General features: G+C 41.9%; 1 long non-coding RNA gene across 1 annotated transcript; it reads left to right on the forward strand.

Moving 5' to 3' along the window:
* Nucleotides 1–1,077: 1,077 nt before the first annotated feature.
* On the forward strand, nt 1,078–9,164 carry LOC134825840 (uncharacterized). The gene is made up of 2 exons (XR_010161625.1): nt 1,078–1,557; nt 8,639–9,164. It is a non-coding gene; the product is annotated as an uncharacterized LOC134825840 (long non-coding RNA).
* Nucleotides 9,165–9,832: the final 668 nt, after the last annotated feature.

A 9,832-nucleotide genomic window follows, 5' to 3' on the forward strand; every position in this document is an offset into this window, starting at 1 on the left:
GGATAAGCCTTCGGTAAAAACGGATCCGGAAAAGTCAATGCGGCACTCGGGTCCTTGGTATTGTCGTCGGTATATTGTCCATTATCTACGTTCTGCTTTCGTAGTTTAAACAATAGTGAGTTCTAAATATACAGCTTTAAACCGATTAAGTATGAATGAATGAAATACCTGACAATCCGCACTCTTATAATCCAAAAGCATGAGTAACTCATCTAGTGATGTATGATTTCTAGAAACTTTAAATTAATTTTGGCGCTCACAGGTCCTCATAAATATGTGATCGCCGCATAAGGTTCTGTAAATGCGCAGGGCACCTTCAAGCTTAAATTATTCACCTTACTGAGGCAGTCAACCAACGCGCGGCTTTATTTTTATGATATGATATGTTTTGATTGTTATTAATAAATACCAAAATTTAAATTTGTTTTCCTAAATTTGTTTTCCTAAGAATTTAGTTTCATGTACTCTCTCCAAAGGTATGCCATTGATATTGATTACTTGATCCAGTAATCGACCGGGGTTCCCGGCGCCGTGAAATCCCGGCGCCGGGGGAGCTATTTCTTCCCAGCCCCGGCCCCAGCCGATTTTCAATTTTTGCCGGGAATTTTTGATCGAAATCGGCCTAAAACTTTCATATAAATCTTAAAATGGATTTTCAATTTTGAAAGGATGATGTCCAGAGGCCAACTTTTATTTACTGTTTCAGCTGAACAAAATTATTTTATCAAAATATATATGAAATCTGATTACCTTCTAAACTGTTCAATTGATACGAACATTATATTGTCATGTAACAATAAGTTCAGATCCTAAGTCCTGAAAAGTTCTAACTTGGTCGTGGATTTATTAAATTCACGGCCCCGGCCAAATTCCAGAACGGCCAATTCCCGGCCCCGGCAAAATTTGGACATTCCCGGCCCCGGCCAAATCCTACCCCCGGTCGTTTACTGACTTGATCAGAGGGTGTATCTTCATCTTTGTTGGATCGAGAGTTTGAGGATTCAAGGTAACAGCTCTTGCCAGTGTTTATGTGAAGTTTATTGGCAAGCATGTAGCGGTGTACGGAACTTAGAACTTCATTGGCTTTTTTGTATGCTAGGCTTTTACTTTTTGCAGCGACGAAGATATTTGTGTCATCAGCAAATAGAACAAATTTAGAGTTCTTTTCAGAGTTTGTAAGATCGTTTATGTAAATTAAGAACAGAAGGGGCCCTAAGCAGCTCCCTTGTGGCACTCCAAAAAGCACAGGTAGAGTATCAGATATTTCATTGAGCACACCAACATATTGTTTACGGTCGGAAAGATAACTTTCCAGGAGTTTGTGTGCCTGTCCTCTGATCCCGTATGTGTTTAATTTTTTGAGAAGTATTGAGTGATCTATTGTATCAAATGCTTTACTTAGGTCGATAAAGATTCCTAAAACATGATTACCAGCTTTGAGTGATTGCTGAATGTAGTGAACTGAGTAGTTGAGTGCATGTGATGTTGAATGACCTTTTCGGAACCCAAACTGGCTATCGTGCAGTATTCCCTGACTCAAGAGAAAACCATAAAGCCGTGAGTAGATAACCTTTTCAAAAATTTTACCAAAAATTGGGAGAATTTTTCGTTATCTTTTTTGTAGATGGGGCTAATTTAACCTAATGGCGGGAAAGCATCCTGTTGACATAAGGTTTAGTTGTATTGTATGGAAAGCACTGGGCTGAGAATGTGTGAGGCCTTTTTAATAACACTGATGGTGAAATCACTAGCTTTGCCATTTTGTAGCTCAGAAATGATATGAGATATTTCACCCTCAGTGCAGTCTGTTAAGTACATCGAATTTGGGTTAGTTTTTGGTAAAAATTCAACAAATGAAGGAAGTGGCTCAATTTTCATTTCCCCATCAACTTGTTCATTCAATTTCGACGCTATTGAGGCAAAGACCAAAGTACTCATTAAATTTGTTGGCTATGAGTCTACGTTATGTGATGCGTACTCCGTCGACACAGTATTGAGGCTTTATGTTTTTTTGCATTTCCCTTAATTCATTGATAACTTACCAAGTCGTTTTACTGTCTCTTTAATGATCCATGCTTATTTGGTGTAAGGCTTTTTGCCATCGACTGCTGATTGGGTTGTGAATAAGGACAGGCAACTAACCGGGCAAGGAATGTGCGGGCCTGAAAGCTTTTGCACACCCCGAAACACTAGTCCAGATGAGTTTTTGGAGACAAGAATTTTGGACCAGATAACAATTGTTGTCTGAGATAAAACGCTTGTTACTAATATGACGTAGAATTAAAGCTATTTCCGTACAGCCTAAGTATGCTTGTTAGAAAAACTATGAACAATGAACATGCTAGCTTTCTTTCTTTATTTTTGTGAGTCGCGTCTTGGGCTGACATCTTGGGTTGTACTGGATGTAACAAGTTTATTATCGGATGTCTACTTATATTTATTATGATATCATTATTCATTGAAATGGCAATAAAATTTAAATTTTGTTTTACTTAAAATTTTGTTTTACTTAATATACTATGATTGCAGTATTGTTGTGACAGAAAATCTACACTATAGTATGATTCAATTTATGTTGTGTAATTCAAAGATATAAATTGCAAATTAAATGTGAATATTATCTATTAGATGGCTGGCGAAAGATTGTGGGTTTCGGACCCATACCCCTTTCACATTAGATTATTATACTTAACATATTATATCGTCTAATCATAATATCTTGGGAAGAAATAATACCTTTCCTTTGCAAAATTAACAAGTGAAACGAGTTAGATTAAGTCACGAACATTTGCAATGATTTATCAGTTTGGAACAAATAAACATATTTTCCCTAATTTAGAATAATCACAATAGGAAAACAAATTTTAACGTGAACTATGAATCATCACAATCTTTTATAACTATTCTAGATAATTAATAATTATTAGTACAGTCCGCAGGGAATTTTAAAGGCTACTGTCAAGATAATGACGAGTTAACAATAAAAATGCCCTAATTCATGAGGAAGTAGCCAGCTGATATAATTATGAAGTTGTGTTACGTTTATACTTGAGTGTATTCTTAAGTATGAAATAAATATTTTATGTGTAGTGTGTGTTTGTGTTTGTGTGTAGTCCTAAGGTTGATCTGTTCAGTCGCTGACTTGAGTTCACAATAGTGGTAATCCTGAAATACACATCATGAGCAAGTGTTGGCCGCAAACATTTTTGAACCCTTAAGATCACTGTGTTAGAGATCACGTAATGTTATGTGTAGTGTGTGTAAAAATAACAGTATAACATGTATTATTTGTAAGGTACATTTAGTAGACCTAAGGTCAGAATTCTGATCAGTTACTCATTCTCAGTGTGTCGTGTTTACAAAAATCTTGATTGAGTATAAATAAATAAAATAAATGAATAAAGTCAATTTTTACAGCACAGCAATATATATCTAAATATCAGATCCTCTGTAATCATAATGTATAAAAAAGGGAGCTTTTTCTCTGTGCTGAAGGATGAATCAAGGCAGATCATGGTTCTGTTAGCAGGCCACCCTAGTTATGGACAATACATATATAAAATAATTAAATTATCATTTTAAAATTGTGTCAAGATTGAACTAAAACATAACTCAGGGTAAAATAGACATATTCCCTTCGTCAAATTAACTATTTACAATACTAAACTTAAACGAACTCCGGGTAAAATAAACGTAATCCCTTTGTCAAACTTGCTATTTACAATAAGTTAATAAATTAATACGGTTAAGAAATATTTCATATTCTATAACAATGTAGCATCAATATAATTGATACAAATGAGGAGCATACATAGCAGTGAGAATTGCACATAACAGGAGGACTGGAGGTATGAAGCAATAATGATTGACAGTGCACCTTTCCACTGATGTTCCTAATTTCCTGTAAAAGCTTAATAGGCATGGAAATACTTTGATTGCAGGGGATGGATTGGATTCACTTATGTACTGAGATAACTTTACTTAGCGTAGATAAGCAAGCATTTCACTGCCGCTAAATTCCTTTTCCATACATTAATCTCAATCGCGCACTCATAATTACTGTAAGCGCTGAGTTACCAGCCAAAATCATTAATCACTGATGGTAAAATTTTGCACAAAATTTTAAAAACAATAATCCAAGCTGTTCAGTGCAAGTCTAAACTTCTTAACCTATAGGATCGATATTATGGATGTGTAATATCATGTGTAGCGTGAAGCGTTGTGTTTTTAAATCTGTAGTTCATAGTACTTCATGATCACAGTGTACTTTTTGATAACAGTGTGCAGTGCCCTTCCCAGAGGGTTTTTAAAAAGAATTCTTTAACGTTACTATTTTCTATCTATTACTGTTTGTATTATATTTTTGAGTAAACATTAATCGAGTAAACCGCTCGATTCCCAATCAATCACTGAAATAACTTAACTGCCTAGATACATTGGCTAGTGTTGGGTGGGATCATGAATTTATCGTAAGAGTTATCCCCTTGGTAATTCTCATCAGTTAGCACCATATTCATAAGAGTTTCTTTGTATAACTTAGAAAATTTCTTAACGTCGTCACACTCTCTAAGGGACTTTGGTAATATGTTCCAGGCCTTAGTTCCTAGATAGTTAAACTCCTTGTGAGATCTTGATTTAGGAGTATAAAGATTGCAGTTTTCTGCCTCACGTGATCCACCAGAAATATACGAGAATTTACCGATAAAATGCTTTGGACATGTTTCATTGATTATACGGTACATATATGAGCTAAGATGAACCTGTCGTCTCAAATGGAGAGGAAGCCATCCCATATTTTTGTATACATTAACCGACCTCTCTCTGATGTTTACATCTAGGGCTATTTTAGCAACCTTTTTGTACATGATATCTAACTCTCCTAGTCGTTTTTTATATGATCTTGACCAGATGGTGTCTAAGTAGTCAAAATGTGGCAACATAAGTGCATTAGCAAACATCTTCCTGAACTTAAGAGGGAGAAGTTTTTTTGATCTATACATAGCACCAATTCTTTTGGATATCTTTTTCTTAATGTTATCAATATGTTCATTAAATGTCAATCTGCTGTCAACTATAAGTCCAAGGTACTTATGGGATTTAGTTTCACAGATTACCAAAGTAAGGTCATCACAAATTTCAACAAGGATGGCATCAAGGTTAGGCTTAGAGTCAAAGATCATTAGTTTTGTCTTTTCATTATTCAGGGATAGTTTATTAGCCTGAAGCCATCTGATAACTAATTTCAACTCTTGTTTGATGTTACCATAGTTTCCTCTAGATATATTGTCAAAATATAATGCACCGTCATCAGCAAATAGATAAGGTTTAGAAAATAGGTATGTATTTGGGAGTTTGTTGTCTATCTGATCAGTTTCGGATATGAATCTGTAGCCTTGTTTTAGACCGGTGAGGATGTTAATCATTGCAAACATTTTGTGACTTTACCCACCTCTTACACTCAATCGGAGTTAAAATATGTAGGACTTGACGTGCTGGTTCTACATCCGATGAAATGTACGGAATCTTCTTCAGCTTTCACCACGAAACACAACCCTCTCTCCCCCTTCCTCCCTCCCTCCCTCCCTCCCTCCCTCCCTCCCTCCCTCCCTCCCTCCCTCCCTCCCTCCTCCCTCCCTCCCCAGAGGCACATATTAGGTGCGGTAAAAAAATCGAAATTATGCGGTACCGCACCCGACTATAAAGGTAAAATGTGCGGTAAGGTGCGGTAAATTTTTACCAATTATGCGGCAAATGTGCGGCGATTTTTTCTAAATTTGTGCGGGAATTGTGCGGTTTTCTTTTGCATTTTCTGAAGGACTTTGGAAATTCTAAACGTATAACCGCCGCTCTTATCAAAAATAGGTATGTTTATGTGTTACTGAGGGTGTAGTTCTAGACTAAGACCATGATTGAACCTATATTGAGATTCAGTTATCTGAGAACAGTGACTTGATCTGGTAGAGATCAGGAGACAGTTATTTGAAGACGCTGATAGAGTCGATCAGATCCCATGCGTGATCGTAAATATGTGACACGCTTGTTGGCATTGATCGTCAGTACTTGTAAACCATTTGATCCAAGATCCATTAAGCCCACTATAAAGCCAACGCTACAACGAATAGAGCTCATTACCCGATAAAAAGGGCTGCAGGTATGATCGAAGTACGGTAACGACGAGAGTTCCATAACGGCCTGGCCCTGGGTCACGGTCCCGAAAGGGCCAGGGGCCTGGGTCACGGTCCCGAAAGGGCATGGGTAACGGTCCCGAAAGGGCCTGGGTCACGTGGTAACCGGGTCACATGGTAACCGGGTCACGTGGCCTAGGCATGAGTTCCAAAAGGACCTGGGTCACGGTCCCGAAAGGGCCTGGGTCAGGGTCCCGAAAGGGCCTGGGTCACGTGGTAACCGGGTCACGTGGCCTAGGTATGAGTTCCAAAAGGGCCTGGGTCACGGTCCCGAAAGGGCCTGGGTCAGGGTCCCGAAGGGGCCTGGGTCACGTGGTAACTGGGTCACGTGGCCTAGGTATGAGTTCCAAAAGGGCCTGGGTCACGGTCCCGAAAGAAATATGCAGAAAATTACAAAATGTGCGGAAAACAATAAATTATGCGGAAATGTGCGGAAAACGGTAAATTGTGCGATCCCGCACCCATCGCACCTAATATGTGCCTCTGTGACCCTCCCTCCCTCCCTCCCTCCCTCCCTCTTTCCATCCCTCCCTCCCTCTGTTTCCATGACCTCCCTCCCTCCCTCCCTCCCTCCCTCCCTCTGTTTCCATGACCTCCCTCCCTCCCTCCCTCCCTCCCTCTGTTTCCATGACCTCCCTCCCTCCCTCCCTCCCTTCCCTCCCTCCCTCCCTCCCTCCCTCCCTCCCTCCTCCCTCCCTCCCTCCCTCCCTCCCTCCCTCCCTCCATCCCTCCCTCCCTCCCTCCCTCCCTCCCTCCCTCCTCCCTCCCTCCATCCCTCCTCCCTCCCTCCCTCCCTCCCTCCCTCCCTCCCTCCCTCCCTCCCTCCCTCCCTCCCTCCCTCCCTCCCTCCCTCCCTCCCTCCCTCCTCCCTCCCTCCCTCCTCCCTCCCTCCCTCCCTCCCTCCTCCTCCCTCCCTCGTTCCATGACCTCCCTCCCTCCCTCCCTCCCTCCCTCCCTCCCTCCCTCCCTCCCTCCCTCCCTCCCTCCCTCCCTCCCTCCCTCCCTCCCTCCCTCCCTCCCTCCTCCCTCCCTCCCTCCCTCCCTCCTCCCTCTTCCCCTCCCTCCTTCCTCCTCCCTCCCTCCCTCCCTCCCTCCCTCCCTCCCTCCCTCCCTCCCTCCCTCCTCCCTCCCTCCCTCCCTTCCCTCCCTCCCTCCCTCCCTCCCTCCTCCCTCCCTCCTCCTCCCTCCCTCCCTCCCTCCCTCCTCCCTCCCTCCTCCCTCCTCCCTCCCTCCTCCCTCCCTCCCTCCCTCCTCCTCCCTCCCTCCCTCCCTCCCTCCCTCCCTCCCTCCCTCCCTCCCTCCCTCCCTCCCTCCCTCCCTCCCTCCCTCCCTCCCTCCCTCCCTTCCTCCCTCCTCCCTCCCGTCCCTCCCTCCCTCCCTCCCTCCCTCCCTCCCTCCCTCCCTCCCTCACTCCCTCCTTCCCTTCCTCCTCCCTCCCTCCCTCTGTTTCCATGACCCCTCCCTCCCTCCCTCCCTCCCTCCTCTCTCTCCCTCCCTCCCTCTCCCTCCCTCCCTCCCTCCCTCCCTCCCTCCCTCCCTCCCTCCCTCCCTCCCTCCCTCCCTCCCTCCCTCCCTCCCTCCCTCCCTCCCTCCCTCCCTCCCTCCATCCCTCCCTCTGTAGTTGAACTGCAACTATCATAATAAATAGCAGACATGATGAAGATTGCATATATATTCGGCTTTGATTTATATCTCTGTTGTTTTCAATGGCCTTCAAACTTCAGCTTTTTTGATGAAATAAGCCCCTCATGATTGGATTTCTCAGAAGTTTATTATATTACTGATGTTAGTTAAGTTTTTCACGGAGATGTATTCATAAAAGCACTGTCTAACATTTACTTCATCAAAGGCACAAACTAAGATTCTGATAGAATCGAAAGCTACGAAAGTAGAGTGACAGATATTTTTGCACGAAAACTGTCCTTATCCTTCACCATGCTGGGTTCCTGAGTCCTGACCTTGCTTCATCTAAATACACAGCTAGTCAGAACACTAAACCCTATTTTAAATGCTTTGTGATCGACTGAGGAGTATTGGTAGACATATTCAATGGTTTCCAGATTTACTGAGACTAACATAATAGATGCCACGCACACTATAGTTCGGTATAGCACACAGAACATTGCTAAATTCTAGTCCTGCCTCATTGATTTGAAATGCAAAATGAGCAGACAAAAGACGAAAAAGATTGACGCTCAGGACTGCCATGATAGAAACAACTGCAAAGATTAAATGCCTATGTAATAAAGCATCCCTGGATAGTGCATTTAAAAATAAATACCCTTGTGTTGTGCACAAGCAGAGCAGGTGGTTTACTAAATACAATATCAAACGACAATTGACAAGTGAAGTTTGTTGCTATGATATTTGAGTAACTTGAGGTATCCTTCTTTTAAAAAAAGTAATTTTGTAATAATAACCTTGTTCCTATTATACACTTTCTTTTATTTCAGGTCTACGGTATTGAACAATTGCTGAATCCTGCAACTGGACATTTGTGCGATAAACATTACATCAGACTACACAGATTTTTATGAACAAACTGAGAATCGCCCCTTCTATTCGGTTTTTGGCAAAAAGCATGAGTGTTGATTGTTGAACATTGGCCTAGATAAACTATGAACGTTTTTGAAACACAGGGCGTTTGTTATTTTTCTGATGTGAGTTAGCAAATTATGATCAACCGTTTTATATTTATTTTAATGTGTACATTTTCAATAAAAGAAATATCAATTTATGTAATTTGACAGATTTGACAGAACTTCGACATATAGCCTCGAACAGAAACCATTGGAGAAATTTGTTTAGTTTTTGATACTTTAATTTTTTTTTGGGTTAAATATTTAAGTTTGTTTTCAGAGTTCTTCACGTAGACTTATCAGATCCTAGGATGTTTTTATATTACTACTTCGGATTTGTGTAAAGTTTGATAATAAAAAATGTACATTTTCAATCCTTGTTAAGTCTTTCAAATATAAAGTTGTTTTCTTTTGTTTTACCTTTGTTCTTTCGACTTCTCGCGGTCTTCCCATTCGTGGCCCGTTTCTTTCTCCATCTTTGTTTCTCTATCCCTCTCCCTATATCTCCCTCCCTCTCTCTCCCCTCGTTATCCCTCTCTCCATCCTTGTTTCTCTCTCTAGCAAGCTGAGTCCTCATTTTCCTTGTCTCACTCTCTATCTCCCCCTCTCTCTCTCTCTCTCTCTCTCTCTCTCTCTCTCTCTCTCTCTCTCTCTCTCTCTCTCTCTCTCTCTCTCTCTCTATCTCTATCTCTCTATCTCTCTTTCTTTCTCACCCTATTCCCACTCTTTCTCTCCCCTCTCTGTCCCTCTATCCCTCCTTGTTTCTCTCTCACCTACCTAGCTGAGTCCTCAATTTCCCTGTCCTCTCTCTATCCCTCCTCTCCTTCCTCCCCTCTCTCTCTCTCTCTCTCTCTCTCTCTCTCTCTCTCTCTCTCTCTCTCTCTCTCTCTCTCTCTCTCTCTCTCTCTCTCTCTCTCTCTCTCTCTCTCTCTCTCTCTCTCTCTCTCTCTCTCTCTCTCTCTCTCTCTCTCTCTCTCTCTCTCTCTCTCTCTCTCTCTCTCTCTCTCTCTCTCTCTCTCTCTCTCTCTCTCTCTCTCTCTTTCTCACCCTATTCCCACTCTTTCTCTC

The sequence above is a fragment of the Bolinopsis microptera genome, unplaced genomic scaffold, assembly GCF_026151205.1.
Source record: "Bolinopsis microptera isolate Bmic1 unplaced genomic scaffold, MBARI_Bmic_1.0 sca150, whole genome shotgun sequence".
NCBI classification, from domain to species: Eukaryota; Metazoa; Ctenophora; class Tentaculata; order Lobata; family Bolinopsidae; genus Bolinopsis; species Bolinopsis microptera.